Genomic DNA, 17,493 nt, shown 5'->3' with positions numbered 1-17,493 from the left:
GAAAGCTGCAAACCTGCCAATGTGTTTGTCTTGATGCTACTTGAAAAGTTGGAGGGGGGTGCTTGATTTGTGGGAAACCACCGAGCACCCAGGCTTGCGCAGCTCTGAGCTAAATAAGCCAATGTCTCTGCTGAGTGTGTAATTATTGGCTTATTGCACACCAGGCAACGAATCCGCTTTTTGGACAACAAAAGTGGACCTATATTTGTTGATTAGCAAAGAGAGAATGACCTTACAAAGCTGGAGCTTTGGAAGCAAAGGGCACTGTGTCAACACAGGCTGCTTGCCCTGAGCAGCATTAAGAACAGCAAGAGAGCATAAAGTAATACTTAAACTCCAGTTAACTGAATGTGTAGTTTGCTTCCAGCAGCATCTTGAACTGTCTTTGTTGTCCCGTTCCTTAACCATCTGTGCTGTGCTATTTTTGTTCCAATCACATAGTATCAGTCTTCAAGGATTATGGAGGGTCCTGTATGGTTCCTGTAAGGTGAGAAATAAGCATTTAAAAAATGAAATCAGTTTCAGAGGTCATGGATAAACTGTAAACCAAATGTGATTGTTAAAGCCCCCATTCTTATAACAGTTTGTTAAAAAAAAAAACCCAAACACCACCAGCTTCAGGCTACTGTTCACTGGAAAACTACTATTACAGTAAGCGCTGACACTATTGATTTGAGTTAGAATGAAATAGAAAAGAAATAGGGCATGTTGCACCTTGCCTAGAATAAGGGCCCAGGAGGGCCCTCATCTTCTGAGGGACAGAAGATTTTACAAAATTAATCAAAATGAAAAATATTCATTTTGCTTAATACATTATTTGAAGTTTCCCAGGTACTTTGTGATGAAAATCTCAACGACCTTTGCACTTCTTTTGTTATTTATTCTTTTTAAAGAGGTATTACAGGAAAGAATTGTCATACTTCTGTAGTGTGTTCATCCTAGAAGTGGCAAACCTGACCTTAAAGCTAACTTTAGTGGGACGGGGTTCAAACTCACCTCTCCCACCTCTCACTCTAATGCAGTTGTCATCAGACTATAAAGTTAGTTCTACTGGTTGGACTTGCTATCATCCTGGCTGCTAGAAAAAGCATGACTCTATAGGCTGATGGTTAGGGTTATTAGCAGTGAGACAGACAGTCGACAGGCAGACGGAGTCCTATTTTTTTCTCTTGGGTTTGTTTGTGTACTCTACATATAGCAGTCATCACTCCCTCTACTGGCCTGAATTAAAAAGAAGAGACTGGCTGCGTTTTATAAAGATCCTGATCTTCTCTGAGTATATAGGGAGTATTTTGAAAATACAATAAATATGACATGGGTTTATCATGGTAGATTGTGCCCAACTAATATCTTTTTTGATAGGGTGAATGATTCCATTGAAAAGAAAGATCAACTATCTCTAATCGCACTGGAATTCAGTAAAAGAGTTGGTGCACTGCAATGGAAAAAAATCTTCTGGTTAAAGTGGAGCTTTCTAAAAAACTGTAAGCGATGGGTATGGGGAGGGCACGAGGAGCTAAAAAAATGAAAGCAACAAATATCCATGCTGAAAAAAGTGCTGTATAGTTGAATACAGGTGACTAGTGGACTCCCTTGAGGATCAAGTGTCAGACTGATTTTAGTTAACATTTTCATTTCTGGTCTTGACACAAAAAGAGTACGTGACTGTTTGTTGATGACAAAAAGCTGAGAGGCACTACTAAGTCAGGTGACACCGGCCAACATAGTGGAAGGAAATGGAATGATTGGTACAAAACACAGTGCTAACAAGTGACAATTTGGTTATGTGGGGGCAAAGAAGAACTCTTACAGCTGGAGATATCAGAGATCACCTCCAAGGAAAAGGTGTTAGCTAACCATTGGATGCTTAGGAGCCACAAGACAGCTTCAGGAATAAAACATAAGCAGAAACCATCCTACGGTGTAGCAGATGAAAAAATAGGGAAATGTAAACATAGAAGGCACTTCACCCAGAACTGTGTGTGGTATTTTGGCCAGGCAAGAGGAATTCAAAGTGGAAGAGATGTTAACAGAAGGAAAAAGGATATATAAACCATTTATAATTCAGGCTGGGCTGTGACATTACTACTTTTTAAACAGGAATAATGGGGCAAAGGACCTAGTTTTATGATGCAGCATGAACAGTATAGTTAAAAGAAAAAATGATAGGATGCAATTCCAAAAGGTCTCTTCCAGTCCTGTATTTTTTCTGCAAATAGTATCTTATCCATAATTTACTCCTAATAAACTATAACCTCCCATCACAACTTACAACAGAAACTACTCCACATTTCTCACAGGGATATATGAGAGCTGTGTGACCTAAGATTCACACCTGACGGCCTGCTCAGCAGAATTTACCAGCTATTTAGAGAGTACATTTCCACTTAAAAACATCTGAAGTACACTTACTGTACGGGATGTTTCATACCCTGGTATTACATGTCCAGTCTATTGTTTTCAGATTACAATGCACTGGTTTCTATTCCTTATTGATTCAACATTCTGAATTTCTGTCACGGAGATTATGGCTTCAGTAATTCTGGCAGGTACAGCCTAAGAGGAATCCTGGAAATTAAACCAGAGACTGGTAAGTTTTTCACAAACAATAAATAAAAATGCAGATCAAAAGTTTTTAAAGCTCAAATGATTTTTAAATAAAAGTTCTTTCATGGGCTGTAGTGCTTAGCCGAGACTTAAGGAAAAGTTCCCCATTTGTCTTACTATAAATTGACTTACTAGCTTCAGATTGACAGCGCTTTCTTCATAAAGAAAGGGAGGTTTAAACTGATTAGCTGGCTCTTTTTATAATGCTGGAAAATCTGGCATTTGTGAGGATTTTTTTAAACACAAAACCAACCCATGATAAGCTCTCCTGGTACGGAGCCCTGCAACCAAGTTATCTGGAGATGTTACTGTCAATATTTTCTAGCATGCCAGGGCATCTAATTATACCACCTATTGGTTCAAGAAAAAAGCCTCTTTTAAGAGTAGGCAGAGGGTTTTCTTTCTCTGCTTGTTCTTTGTCAAGAGGAAAAGATATTCCACCTCCCATTTTTTTTATGTCTCTTGCCCACAGATCTCAGCTTAGAATCACCATGGCTTTACCTGAAATGCCACCCCTCTTTAGGGGATAAGAAAGGATGTGACCACCCTCCTGGCTTCTGGGTGTAGACAAAGCATTATGAACTTAAACTGTACGACATGGGCATTAGAATAACCCCAAAGAAGACAAGGAAGTGTAAACTACCCAAATTTGCTACGCTAGGCTGCTTTCAACTGCTTCAAAGCGTCTGGGTAGCAACGATGGAAAAAAGAGCACTGGTGCCACCAAAACCTGCCCAGCAGCGGCTGAATTCTGGCGGGTTAGAAGAGTAATGCAACAGGCTGTGCTGAGTAGGTGCAGGGTGGGAGTCGCTGCTGTGCTCGTGGCGAACAAGTCTTTTAGGAGGCCGAGAGGTCTCAGAGCCGTGGCTCTGAAGCGGTCGCTGCTCTGGCCATGTGGTAACTTAGACCGATGTAGACTTGGTGCATTTCGGCGACAGCTGGTCGTGCTAAAGTAACGATGAAGCTCTGCTCTTGCTGTTATTCACCGTGCAAGCATGGAGCTCACCAACCACTTGCGAAGCGGTGCTGGCGGTGTAACGCCGGTGTGCATGAGGTCGAGCGAGCTCGCCAGGAGTGTTTGAGGGTCGGCCTGGGAGATGGGCCTGGCTCCAGCCGCGGCAGGCAGGCGGGGGCTGGCTGTCGAGGGACGGGCTGCTCCAGGAAGAGTTTGCCATACACCAACTGTAGGGACTCCTTCCACCTCACCCGTGACGCTCCGTGCTTCTTCTCTGCTGGGCTGCATTGCGCCAATTCCCCTCTCATCTCTCCCCTGCAGAACGTAAGGGGTTGTGCGATGCAGTATATTTGAACGATGCCTTTCCCAGAAATTGCTCCTCAGGAGCTAGCCACGGCAGGGTGAAGGCGAGCGCGCGCGCGCAGGCCTCAGCGGGGAGAGCCGCTGGCCCTGCAGGAGCCGTGCGGGAGGTGGGGGCAGCCCCAGCAAACACCGCGCCCCGGCTCCTGCGGAGCAGCTTCGGCCCCCTGCAGACTGTAAGCGAGGAGAAGGCACCCCAGGCTGCACGAAGCGAGGACTCTCCGGGCCTTTCCTCCTCAGGCCTTCGCTGCAGACGCTCCGGGGCCTCCGGGCCGCTGCGGAGGCGCTGCCGGGGCCCGGCGGCGGCCCCGCCTCCCTCGCCCCGCTACCGTCTCCACGGCAACGCGGGCGCCGCCGAGGCGGAGCGCGGCCGCTGCGGAGCCGTCGGCGGGGGCCGCCGCCATGGAGGCCGGTGCCGAGCGAGTTTCCAGTCAGGCGGCGGCCGAGGGCGGCGCAGAGGAGGCGGCAGCGCCCGGCGACGGCAGCGGGCCTGGGGGCGGCGAGGTGCGCGGGCCGCGGGGAGCCGCCGTCGGGGAGCGCCCTGCCTGGCGCAACCGGCTGCAAGCGGGGCCCCCCGCCGCCGCCCCCCGGCCTGGGCCGGGCCGGGGAGCCGGGCCAGGCGGTGGGAGCGCGCCGTGCAGGGCTTTCTGCCTTCGTGTTCCCCACCGGTCCATTTGGCAAGGAGGTGGGTCTCTGAAATGCGGGTTTTTCCCAGGCTTGCATCTCTCCTCTCGCCTCTGGGTTTGGGGCAAACTAGGCGGTTTCGCCTTATTTCTTAGTAAAGCGAGCGCTTTCCCAGCTCCCCTGCAACATCCGAGCACCTGCTCGGCCAGCGCGCTGGCCCTTGCTGCCCTTTGGGGGCATTCTGTTGCTCTGCGTTCAGGTTAATAATATATTTGCTGCTAAAATGCAAATCGGGACACAAGTTCCCAGATAACGTGCTTTTGCCCCCTGCTTCGAAGGACTTGGTCTGCCCTCACGCTCAGGGTAAGCAGATGGCTGCCGTGATGCCGTTGCCGAGAGTCATTTGAGCGATAGCTCTTTCTCCAAGCAGAGTTTTGTCATTTGGAAGTAGGAATATTCTCTATGTGTGGAGGTTCTTTCCTTCTGTAATGAAAAAAATGATTTATAAGCATGTTAGCTAGGTGTTTTTAGTTTGGTTTTACTGGGTTTTATGTATTCGGCTGCTTGTTTTTTAGCAAAATACGTGTTTTCATGGCTATGCTGAATGCCCTGTTTTGTCGGATGCAAAATTTCCCAACCAAATGTGTATTGGGATACAGGTCTTTGTGAGAGGTGTTGAACACTTTGATAGGTCTTGGTTTAGCCTGCATCATTTGGCAGCATATCAACGATATGAACACTGAGACACATCTGCTAAAATAGTATGATCTTCCATCATGATTGCTACATGATGGAAGAGCTGCTGTGGCAACTGGTAAAATCTTGGTGGAGTTTTGAAGACAGTGACTACAGTGAAGTTGAGATTTTGCCTAGTCTTTCTTAACTGTATAACAGTTTCATCCTCAGTTTCCTGCACCTTGTTAGTGCTGCTCTGTTGCATTAAGGAGGCAATTAAAAATTCACTTATTTCTGTCCTCTGAACGGTATCATTCTTACTGTCCCTTCTCTTTGTGGTGGATTACAGAGATACACGGGACAGTTGTACATGGACCATCGCCATGGGAAAGAGATATGCTACTGGCCTGATGGTTCCAAATTCATTGGAGCGTTTTATCTCAGCCACGTAGAAGGCTATGGGACTCGGGAATGGAAGGACGGCAGAAAATTTCAGGTAACTGGAAAAATGTTGTGCTGTTACCATGATTTCCCTGCCTTTCAAAGTCAGCATGAGTACAGGAAAATTTGAGTGGTTTTTTTTTTTTTCCAGGCAGCTCCATTAGTGTTTGGGTTGTTTAGAGCAAAAGTGTCATGCCTCAGTCTCCAGTAAGCTAGATTGCTCTCTTGAACTACTCAACTTCTACTGTACACAACTTTTGCTTAGGGAAATATTGAAGGAGATAACGTGATACTGTCTGTCTAGAACTGAAAATCTGATGCCTAGAAGAGTTTCTTTTTCCAGTTTCTAATGTAGAAGTCTTCAGTATTTACTCCCCTTGCTAGATGAAGAACTCATTAGCTAGTCAGTACTCTCAACAGACATATTAAGAAGCCAGCAATATGAAACTGAAAAATACTGCATTTGAAGAAACTGTGGAGACAAAGAGCATTCTGGAGTATCGAGATAGCTAGTTGTCTCTTTTGTATCATTTCCAGGCCTGCTGCTACTAGTAGAAGCTAGAAAACTTGTTTTCTAAGAGTTTATAATTCTTTGTTTTCAAAGAAGAAGAAGGTGTATCTGAAAAGTGCCCAGCGTAGGGCAGCCCTCCCCTCATACTGATACATGGGTATCTCTGCAATAGGAAACAGTGCTTCATCAGATAATCCAAAAGATATAACAAAACAACATACAGCCTTTGCATTAAGTTGGCCAACAAGAACATAACATTCTTGCTGAATGTTGATAATGTGGCACTAATTATGGATTTAGGAGAACTTTAATTTGAATAGATCATGTATAATCTGAAACTAAGGGAAAAATAGAACACCCTCAGGTTATAATCAAACTTGAAATTTTATTCTTGCCAGTCATAGTGCTTTTTCCTGGTTCTTTATCTCCATAGCTAAACAGTTCAATGAGTGAAGCAGTTAATTTGTGTTCCAAATAGCTGTTCTGAGGTTGTGATAGCCTTGTGTGAATATGCCTTGAGCCATGTGTGTGATCCAGAAACACCGGAGATGCATCAGCCTGCTTGAATTTGGAAGCGGTGCTCATGCATTGCTTAATATAGTGTCATATCAAACTAGGATGGTTTTCTAAGGAGGCTAAAACTCCTGTCTTGTAGTGCTGTATTTGTGTCTGAGACTCTTCTGTTGGCATGAAATAAAAACATGTGTTGTCATGCTTGCAAGGTTGTCCTGAGGTTAATTACCATGTTGTCCTGAAGTTAATGACCATGGTAAGAAAAGAAATAGTTGGGAACTGCGCTACCTTTCCCATACTCTACGCCTGTGCAGTTGTGTGTCAGAGGTGTTTCTTCTGATTTGGAAAACATTACTGAAAATCTATCCTGGTCTAAAAAGTAGCAGTGTGGCTAATGAATGCAAAGCTGGATACAGAATAGTATAAAACAGAATCCTGCTCAGGCTAAAATCTACGTGAAATTTCATCTAAACATAACATCCCAATGTAGTTAAATTTAGGGCCTTCCACTGTTCTTGTACTGGAGAAGTTAATGTGTTTGTCATTAAATGAATCAAACTGACTGTGAAGGCTTTGTAGTACAGAATGGCTTCAGCAGTTATTACTCTGCCAATAAGAAGTGGACCAATAAGACGCAGGCAGAACAGTTGAGATAGAAACCAGACTTTAATTGTATAACTTGTTTGATCTCTGATTGATGCTAACGAGCTTACTCGTTTCTTAAGGGGCTGTACAAATCTGATGAGCGATTTGGACCGGGAATTGAGAGCTATCCAGATGGCTGTCAGGATGTTGGCTTGTGGCTGAGGAATCATCTAATTAAACTGTGTACTGAAGTACCTGGTTATTTTTCTGTCTCGGATCATCCAGAACACTTCAGATATGTTGATGCCAGTTCTCAAAGGACGTATATTTCTGTTGAGGGGGACCCATTTCTCCGTAGCTATAAACGTCTCCCCTTTGATGACAAGAATATTTTGCCTGAAGGAGTTTTTGCCTATTCCCATAACACAGATCATCTTACTTTGACTTGCACCTTTCCGAAAGAGTGTGATGCTTCATATTTTCAGAATACCTCCAAGCTGCCTGAGGAAGAACCTTGGCCTGTTGCAAAGTAACCCCCTTACTGGTCAGAATGCAGATGCATGTTTATAAGCACAGGTAGCTGTTGATCATTTGTTTTTTATGTATGGATTTTTATAAATCATATCTATTATTTTCAAATATAAGTTGCATGATTGCAGCTGCTCTCCAAAAGTTTTTTTATAGTCTTGAGATGACAGGTTGCCAATGAGGATTTTTTTTAAATGAAACAAACAATTTGCGATACCAATGGTACCTTTCTGTGGTTGTCTTAACTCTTATTCTACTTCAAGGCTATAGAAAACATGCTGCAGCAAGTCTGCAGCTAGTTGTAACTGCCCACTGAGCCTTAGGTTTATATGTAGCTTGATACTTGTACATGGAGATGTTCTTTGGGCAGGCAGAGTATGTTTTGGTTTGCTTTGTTGCTGGGAACACGTGCCACATGTGTGTATTTTATAGCCATAGCTAAAGCTGGTTATATAAATCAGATACTAAACAGATATGAATGTGCATGCTAAATATTCTGTTTGTAGAAACACTTGGCAGTTAGATTTTGCTTTCTAATTTTATAGGTGTTGGATGGCTGGACATTTATGAACTCTTCTGTAGCCAAAATCTGTGTGCTGCTGCCAGCAGCCCCTAGACTAGTTTGCCTTTCTGCCTGTAATTTAAGCAAACTTATACTATCTGAAATAGTTCTTAAAATGATAGCTGTTCATATTTTTGCATCTTACCCAGCAGCATGTTTTGCTCTTGATGTGTTTTTTCTTTAATTGCATTAGCAGCCTAAGAGTACCTAGCTGCTTAAATGCATCAGTGCTTTTTTCTCCTTTGCTAGGTGCTGTGAAGCAGAGTTTACTTCAGACGTCAACTTCATTCTCAGTGGAGTCCGCAGTACTTATGGGCCTCCAGGCCCCAAAGAACTTGCCTCAGAGCAGTTAATTCAGAAAGCGGCAAAAGGAGGCTTTGATGGGGTCTATACGATTCTGAGGGATGAGCTTGCTCATCCGGACGTAGCAGACAAACATGGATACACAGCACTTGCTGCTGCCGCTGTAAGACTCTGAGAATGACTCTTTACCATATGATGAGAAATTCCTGGTGTAGTAGCCTGGATTAGATTTTTCTCTTGTTCCATTACATAGTAAGTGTGAAGGGAATGTTCAGTAAACAACAAAAGAGCAGGTGTGGCATGAGGAATATCTGTAATGAATGGTATCATGCCAAACCCCACAGTAAATAATAATCTACAAAAAGAAGCACTTCAGTAAACATTAGAGATTATTTTAGCTGTCAAGTTTGTTTTCCGTTTGTGATTATGCAGTGGACTAGATCTGCGTTCTTGGGTATGACCCTGTCCTTATTACTGTTTTTTTCTTGTCCAGTCGTAATCACATTCAGACAGGGTTATTTTGTTTTTGCTGGCAAGGGGTGGTGGTTGGAAACTGTGCATGCATGACTTGCTGTAGGGGAGGATGACCTCCCCTTTTCTTTGTGCCCTTTTCAGCTACCTGAATAGCTGGCATTCATTGTAAAGTCCAGCAAAATTTAGATAATAATTTAGGGCGCTATATTTCTTTCTGTGTGTGAATCCTCACTGAGTTCCTGTGAAAGCTGGTAGAAATTGCTATAAAAAAGAGAGGAAGGTCAGGGATGTACTTGAGGATGCTCCAAGATACACATTCTGAACCCCGTAAGACATGGTTCAGTATCGCGTTTTTATTGTGTGGCAAATATAAACCTGAATTAGTTCAACAGTGTTGGCTGTCACTACTTTCAAACTGTGCTGCCTATTCTTTCCATGTAGAAATCTGCAAGTGCGTGAGTGTATGTGCAAGTACAGATGTTTACAAAATAAAATAACATCCTGAAGCATTTTCTCCTCTACAGGTTACTTCCCACAACGATATTGTCAATCTTCTTCTCGATAGTGGAGCTGATGTGAATAAGTGTAGTGATGAAGGATTATCTGCTCTCTCCATGTGCTTTATTCTGTATTATCCAGCAGAATCTTTTAAGGGTAATATTGCTGAGAGGAACCTGCACAGCTGCAAGGTTGGTTTATTTCTAATCTAAAATGTCAGAATCATGATATATTATCGTCTCAAGCTGTAAGTTTACTTTTCGGAATTACTTTACTGTGTTGACTCCCTAGGAAAAAGCCAGAACTTTTGTGCATCTTGCACTCTGAGGATGCAGAGTATTCTCTGCTCTTACACTACTAAGTCCTACTTCAAATGACCAAGCTCCAGTGCAGAAACAAGCTTACTCTGCAGTTGAAATAGGGCACTGTATTAATAGCACAGATGTGAGGCCATGTCTGCTAGGTATTTAAGACAGCGAAGATGCAGTGGGCAACTGGTGGGAATTACGAAAACATCCAAGCAGGACAAGAGGATTTAGGTGGTTCCGATAGCACAGAGCCCTGCTGGCATGGTTGAAGTGTCAAGCAAGAAGCAATTCAACTGTCAGAGGAGTCTCTTGACCCTTAGGGAGTGTTTACAAAGGAAGACTCATGACCCTAGGCTTCCTCCTGCTGAAAAGAGAAGCACCTGCTTTAAATTGTCCTGTGGAGGAGCATGATACATATTTTGTAAGAGTACAAACCATGCAGTGGGGAAGGAGATGAAAACAAGGGTGAAGCAGAGGGTCAGGAATCGCCAAACAGTCTGAGAAGATAGAAGGAATCAAAGAGGGGCCTAGGCAGGTAGGGACTGTGTGGTCTTGGACGTGTTTCAGAGGAGGCTAGAAATGTAAGGATGTTGCTGAGGCTTTCAGAAGAGGCTACACAGGTCTAAATGCCCTCAAGAAACTTGTTGGAAATGAACTACAGAATAGTTTTTGGTTGCTGTAAAGTACCTGTTCAAGTTCCAAGAGTATGTTTAAGTGGTGGCCCGTTACCAAAGTTGCAAGACTTTTGTGGGAAGGAAAGAAAGAGAGAGAGAGAGATGTATATAAAGCAGATGCTCAGAGATTCACAGAAAATCAGTGTGAAACTATTACTTCTCATTTTGGAGTGAGAAAAGGAAATTAGGAATAAACAGGATTTGTTTCTGTCACGGTCTCTAAGATTCAGAAAGGAAAATGTGCTTTGCTTTCTCTTTTCCTCTGAGTTGAATACGAATCCAGAAGATTTGGAAACAGTGGTCTTGGAGGTCCTAGTTCTACATTCTCATGCAAAATAATGCAGGTTGAAAATCTGTAAGAGTCTTGTAAACATGTTTTACTCACAAAGGAAATTGAGCAAGAAAATGTTCAGTTATTTGGTTTATTTAAAAAAACACTTAGTTACAAATTGCTTCTAAATGATTTCCCTATCTGTTGTTAACTGAATTCCATTATTATTACATGCTCTTGTATTACTGTTATTACTTGTATTATTGTTCTGATGACTGAATATGCTGACTCACCCATTGAAAGTGTGGTTTTTCATTTTTGTAACTACTTTCTTTTATTTTTTTAATCTTCAAGCAGAACGAACAATCAGAACCGTCAGAAACAGCTAATGTGTCTGAAGGCGTAATCGCAGAGTAAGTCTCACTTATGCCCTATGAATGGGAGACAGAGTCTCCTAAGTCTCTTTGAATATAGAAGGCAACAATTAGTATTTCACATATTTCACAGAAGGGTGCAGCTATTGCAGGAAAAGCTAGTCAGATGTCAGTATAATTTTGTTTGCTTAACTATAGAAATCTTGTGTTCATATCAGTAGAAGCCACTCGTTTATATGCTCTGTTATAATTCAGGTTGGCAGAGTGTGAAGAGTGAAGCTGGAAAGTGTAGTTCAAGCTAAGGACCTCATGCTTGAACAAGACAAGATTTCTTGATTGCATACTTTGCAGCTTGTCACAGTCTGCTATGCACACCTGCAGTGTAGTGTGGACATGAGGAAAGATAAGAATATATTCAGCTTACTCTTTGAAGTTTTGACTACATTTGACCGTGCTGGTTGTTTTCTACAGGTGTCTGTTTAGCCGCGTGGCCTGAAATGTAGTCTTTTTGTCTTGCTTTTATGGATCCCCCAAAGGGCCACATCTTGCCTTTTGTTTTGCCTCCAGAGCAGTCCCCAAAGATGATGAAATTTTTGTGTTGGGTTTTATGCCAGCGTAGGTCACTTTGACGTCTTAGAATTCCCACAATGAAAATTCCCTGTTGGCCTTCTTGCCCTTCATCCCTTGCATTTGGCTTTTGTGGCACATCTTGCCACCTCCCTTGCTTCTCTCATGAATATTGTGTGTGTGTTGCATGTTTTTCATTGGAATATAAAGATGCACTGAATGTAGGGCTTGTGAGTAAAAATGAGTTAATGCCATGTGAGAAAAGAGGAGCCTCTGCCCAGATCACTATGTGGTAGAGTTTCTGGGTGATATCCAAGGACTGTTTGCTTTTTTTGATGGTGTTAGGTTTCTTTTTTAGGGGTGTGCATGTGTATTTTGCCTCCATGGAAATACAGATGGAATCATCAGCCTGCTGAAATACACTGTCCTAGTCCAGCATAGCTCTTGTTCCAGCTTTGGTTAAGGGAAACACAGAAAAAGTATCTCTGTTTTCTTGGGATGGATGAATGAAGTACGATAGAGGAAAGAACCTTCCAAACAGTCTTAGATGACAGGAAGGAGGAGTCAGTCTGTTTCTGTCATTAAACAAGTCTCACACTAAACGTTTAGAAGCGACACATGAGTGAACAGTGGAGATGCAGGGAACCTTACTTTGCCTATCCATTCCCATGCAACCCGAAGGAACTGCTTTTAAGTGCTGCCTTTTTAGTTTGGAGGGGTGAGATATCCTCTTCAGGTAATAATATTGTTGCCTGGGTGGAGCACGGCAGTTGTTGTGACACTGCTCTAAAGAATGAAGTCTTGTCTCTGCCAAATGCCATTTTTAATGTCTGCACCTGGGAGTCATCTTAGTTCACCATCATTTAGAGGTTTTTTGCAAGATGCTAATGAGTGATTCTGGTATTTTCCATGTCAACTTTAGACAGCAGAAGAGATGGGCAACAATCCAGCTGCTGCTTCACCGAGGTGCAGATCCCAATGCATGCTGGATACCAGCACCCCTTCTCTTCCTTGCCGTTAAAGCTGCAGATGCAGAAGCAGTGAAACTCCTCTTAGAAAGGGGAGCCAGGACTGATGTGCGGCTTCCATCCAAGGTTTTATTGCATTATAATTGATAATGATGTAGGATTCTAGATGAGTGCAGCAGCTTCTGTGTCCTGCTGTAAAATCTGCAAGTAAGAACCAGCTTTAGAATGGACAAAAAGCTGTTTAAAGTGATTATCCTGTTCAAAGAACTATTTTATAGAAAGAACTCAAAGCTCCTTATTCCCTGAGTTTTCCTTCCTCATTATGTTTTCTTGTTGCCAAGCCCATGCATGACTGGGGAATGCTTGTGAAGCTGCTCCTCAAGTTGGTAACAGCTGTTGTGATTTTGGTACGTTGTGTATCTGGTACCTTGAGCTTTCCACTGTCCCGTAACTCAGTTTGTAGGTTCATGGTGGCTGAAAGTGAGACACAGTATGTGGGAAGAGGAAGCTGGGATTATTCTTTTGAAAATATTTGGTACTGTTTTAAGTTGCGATAAACAGGAGTCTTAATGCTATGTTTCTTTTTTCAGTTTGGGGGTTTAACCCCTCTCCACATAGCTGTATCTATTCCTGGGGAGGAAGGAGTCCAGATAACACAGTACCTCCTGCATTCTGCACCAGATCTTGATGCAAGGGCAGAAGATGGAAATGAGGTATATGGTCCAGACCAGGTATGTTGCTTTGTGAGCTCAGCTTCTTGCAGCTCTTGAAGGCTGCACAATACATAAGCAGGGAGTTGAGCTTCCTGCCTGCTTGATTTCCGTGAAATTTTTGCATCCTATTGGAATAACTATGTTCCTTTAAAAAAGAAAAAAAGTAAAAAAAAAAAAAAAAGCCACTGGAGGTCTGTATTATTGGGTTACAGTAAACACATCCATGTGTTTTGATGCCCCAGAACATTTTTGCTGTCATGCCTCGTTTAAGGCAGAGGTTAAAAGTCTCTTGTGGGCAGTCTAGTATAAATGCCTGAAGGTATAATGAGAGCAGTGAACATAGGACCACTGTCAGAAACAGATACATGATGGGACCCGCTTGTTTCATCTCCATGGAGCCTGCCTACTTGTTTTTGTTTTGTTTTGTTTTCCTTGAACACAGACTCTTTCTGCTGGATTCCTGCAGCATTCACTGTGCCCCCAGAGTTACAGAAAGATAGCTCTGCAGTAAACTTTTTTGGTAGTACAGAACTTTTTGGTTAGGGTTGCCATTTTTTTTGATAATTGTCTACTTGTGATGGAGCTATACCAGCGAAAAGTGCTCTTTTTGGCATTTGTTACCTGAGGAATTACTTTACGTTATAGTACTTAAATCATTTCACAGAATTACCAAACAGTTGAGAGTTTGGAAGGGACCTCTGAAGATCGTCTGGTCCAAAACCCCAGCTCAAAGGAGGGTCAATGAGAGCAAGTTGCTCAGGACCTTGTCCAGTTGGGCTTTGAATATCTCCAGGAATGGAGACTCCATGGCCTCTCTGGGCAACCTCTTCCAGTGTTTGATCACCCTCACAGGAAAAAAAGATTTTTATTATGTTCAAGTGGAATTTCCTGTCTTTCAATTCCTGCCCATTGCTTCTTGTCCTGCCACTGGGTGCCACTGAGAAGAGTAAGGCTCCAGCTTGTTTACTCCCTCCCATCAGGTATTTATACACATTGATAAGATCCCCCTGAGCCTTCTCTTCTCAAAGCTAAACAATCGCAGCCTCTCCTTGCACGAGAGATGCTCCAGTTCCTTAATCCTCTTTGTGGTCCTTTGCTGGACTTGCTCCAGGGGAGTCCAGAACTAGACACACAGATGTGGTCTGACCTGGGCTGAACAGAGGGGGAGGATCACCTCCATTGACCTGCTGGCCACGCTCTTTCTAATGCTGCCCACGATGCTGTTGGCCTGCTTTGCTGCAAAGGCACGTTACTGGTCATGTTCAGCTTGTCCACCAGGACCCCCAGGTCCTTTTCTGCAGAGCTACTTTCCAGTAGGTCAGCCCCCAGCATATACTGGTGCCTGGGGTTATTCCTCCCCAGGGGCAGGACTCTGCACTTCCCTTTGCTGAACTTCATGAGGTTCCCCTCTGCCCATCTGTCCAGTCTCTCGAGGTCCCTCTGAATGGCAACGCAGCCCTCTGGTGTATCAGCCACTCCTCCCAGTTTGGGATCATCAGCAAACTTGCTGAGGGTGCACTCTATCCCTTCATCCAGGTCAATTAGTAAACAGTAGTAAACAACTTAACCAGTATTGTCCTTGTATTGACCCCTGTAGGTGCACCACTGGTGACTGGCCCTCGGCTGAACTTCATGCCACTGATCATAACCCTTTGAATCCGGTAGTTCAGCTAGTTTTCAGTCCTCACTGTCCATTTATGTAAGCCATACTTTAGGAGCTTGTCTATGCAGACGTTGTGGGAAAAAGTTTTGACAGCCTTACTGACGTCAAGGTAAATGACATCCACTGCTCTCCCATCTTTCACCAAACTGGTCATGTCCTTATAGAAGGCTATCAAGTTGTTCAGGCTCGATTTCCCCTTTGTAAATCCAAGCTGACGACTCCCATTCACTTTCTTTTCCTTAGTATTTTTGGAAATGGCTTCCCAGAGGATGTGCTTCATCACCTTCCCAGGGATTGAAATGAGGCTGACATACTTGTAATTCTGCAGATCCTCCTTCTTGCCCTTCCCGAATATAGGAGTGACATTTGCTTTCTTCCAGTCCTCAGGAACCTCACCTGGTTGCCATGACATTTCAAAGATAATTGAGTGACCTTGCAATGACATTGATGGGCTCCCTGACATCCCATCAGGTCCTAGTCACTTGAAAAATGAGTTGGCTTGTGTAACAGGAATGGTAAGATTTGTCTTGTCATGACAGTGGCTAAGGTGAATGTCTGTTTGCAGTCCAGGGAGGTTTAGATAGCTTCTTCAGTTTGTATTGCAGTACTTTCTCCTTTAGTAGCAATCAGGATGACTTGGTACCTATTTGCAAACAGTATGCAGTTATAAAATGCCCAGATGCAGTGCAGGTATATTACTTTCTGACATACCATTTTTTATTTTTTTATATTGGCCTGGTAAGCCTATATTCATGCACCTTAAATGAATGACATGTGAATGAACTTGAGTGAAGACCCTTTTTGCCTGATAGCTTGCTTCTTTCTTCCACCCCTCACTGTATCATTTGGCCCAGTAAAAGTTATTAAATTCTGTCTGTAAAATTTTCCTTCCCTGGATTCCTCCAGTGGAATCAAATTTCTTAATGTGCAGTGCTGAAGATGATTTAGGCAGATGGAATCTGAATGTAAAGAAGGAAGTAGAAAAAGGGTGGCCATTGCTTTGGTGAGGCTGAACAAGTCTCGTCCATGATTGACATCCAGAGCAATGGGTGACCAAGCAGTTGATTTTCTTCTGTATGTCTCTGAGCTATGTTACAAATGTTCACATAATTTCACTTAGGTTCCTCTGCCTCAAACCAGAGAAACCCAGTTGTCCCGTGGTGTCACTGTGCACCTGAAGAATGAAGCAGGACCACCAAAAGGGTACTTCTCCTCCTATTTTGGTCCTGTTCCAGAAGAAGGTGGAAGGAGTGCATTGCATATTGCATGCGAAAGAGAGGATAACTGTGAGGTAAGAGCATGGCATCCGAGGTTCTGCTCATAGAGAGTACTTATGAGCTAAACTCCCCAAATGACATATCTAGGGAGTGAATACTTTTCATCCCTCTGTAAGGAGCTGATTGAATTCCTGGGATAAACTCCTTACGCTGTGAATTATTAGTGTTGTACTGATTAAAAACCCATTAGCACTTGAGAAAAAAATATTTCTTAAGTCTTTAGAATTCTGTTTAACACAGGAAATTCCTCTGCTTAAGTTTCCATTAGTGACTTGGCCATTAAGTTTTACTATTCACGAGGCCAATTTGAAGCTGGACAGTCTGAGTTTTCTCATGTGCTAACCTTTGAGCATTTGGGTTTTTACCGTAGTAACATTCTTCTAGCAGATTTACGAGGTGTGCACTTGGAGGAAGGAGAGGTTTTTGAGAGAGGAGATGTACTTCTTCAGAGGCAAGCTTACGTATACCCTTTGGCAGCAGGGTTAATGAGATTTGGTAATCTGATGGAGAGGTTTATGCATAACACTACCATGCTTGGGGTTCTTAGCCATGAGAAAATGGAGGTATATTTTTGCTATAGGATCATAGCTTAGGTGAAAGGCTTGAACGTGTTTTATGCTGCTCATTTTGTTCATTATTGTTACATATACATTATATTTAAAAGTTAACATTATTATGATCTAATTCCACCTTTTTCTGCACCTGCCTACACAGCATGCCAGAGATGTTATCCGCCTCCTTTTAATGCATAAGGCAAATCCAAACACACTATGGAGTGGCCATTCACCACTTTGCTTAGCAATCGCCAGTGGGAATGATTTGGTGAGCATCTTTGAGTTCCTCTTTACGTGTGTTGTACTCCTCCATTTGTCTCTGCCTTCTCTGATGACAGGCAGACTTGGGTAACTAGTTATGTTTGCCATAATTCATTCCCAGTGAAAGTACTAAATTTGCTTTTCTTTCAAACCTGTGGATGTTGCATGAGCTGAACTAGAGGAGCCGTGTAGTATGACAGCGATAGCTAGAAATATTTGGTAAGATT

General features: G+C 43.2%; 1 long non-coding RNA gene and 1 pseudogene across 1 annotated transcript; both read left to right on the top strand.

The window, feature by feature from the left end:
* Positions 1–3,602: 3,602 nt before the first annotated feature.
* Positions 3,603–9,006, top strand: LOC135326500 (ankyrin repeat and MYND domain-containing protein 1-like; annotated as a pseudogene).
* A 4,388-nt stretch (positions 9,007–13,394) lies between these two features.
* LOC135326506 (uncharacterized) lies at positions 13,395–17,220 on the top strand. The gene is made up of 3 exons (XR_010386880.1): positions 13,395–13,529; positions 16,295–16,465; positions 17,166–17,220. It is a non-coding gene; the product is annotated as an uncharacterized LOC135326506 (long non-coding RNA).
* The last annotated feature ends 273 nt before the right edge of the window (positions 17,221–17,493 follow it).

The sequence above is a fragment of the Dromaius novaehollandiae genome, unplaced genomic scaffold, assembly GCF_036370855.1.
Source record: "Dromaius novaehollandiae isolate bDroNov1 unplaced genomic scaffold, bDroNov1.hap1 HAP1_SCAFFOLD_48, whole genome shotgun sequence".
In the NCBI taxonomy this organism is placed as follows: Eukaryota; Metazoa; Chordata; class Aves; order Casuariiformes; family Dromaiidae; genus Dromaius; species Dromaius novaehollandiae.
This window is presented reverse-complemented; position numbering and strand designations above follow the sequence as displayed.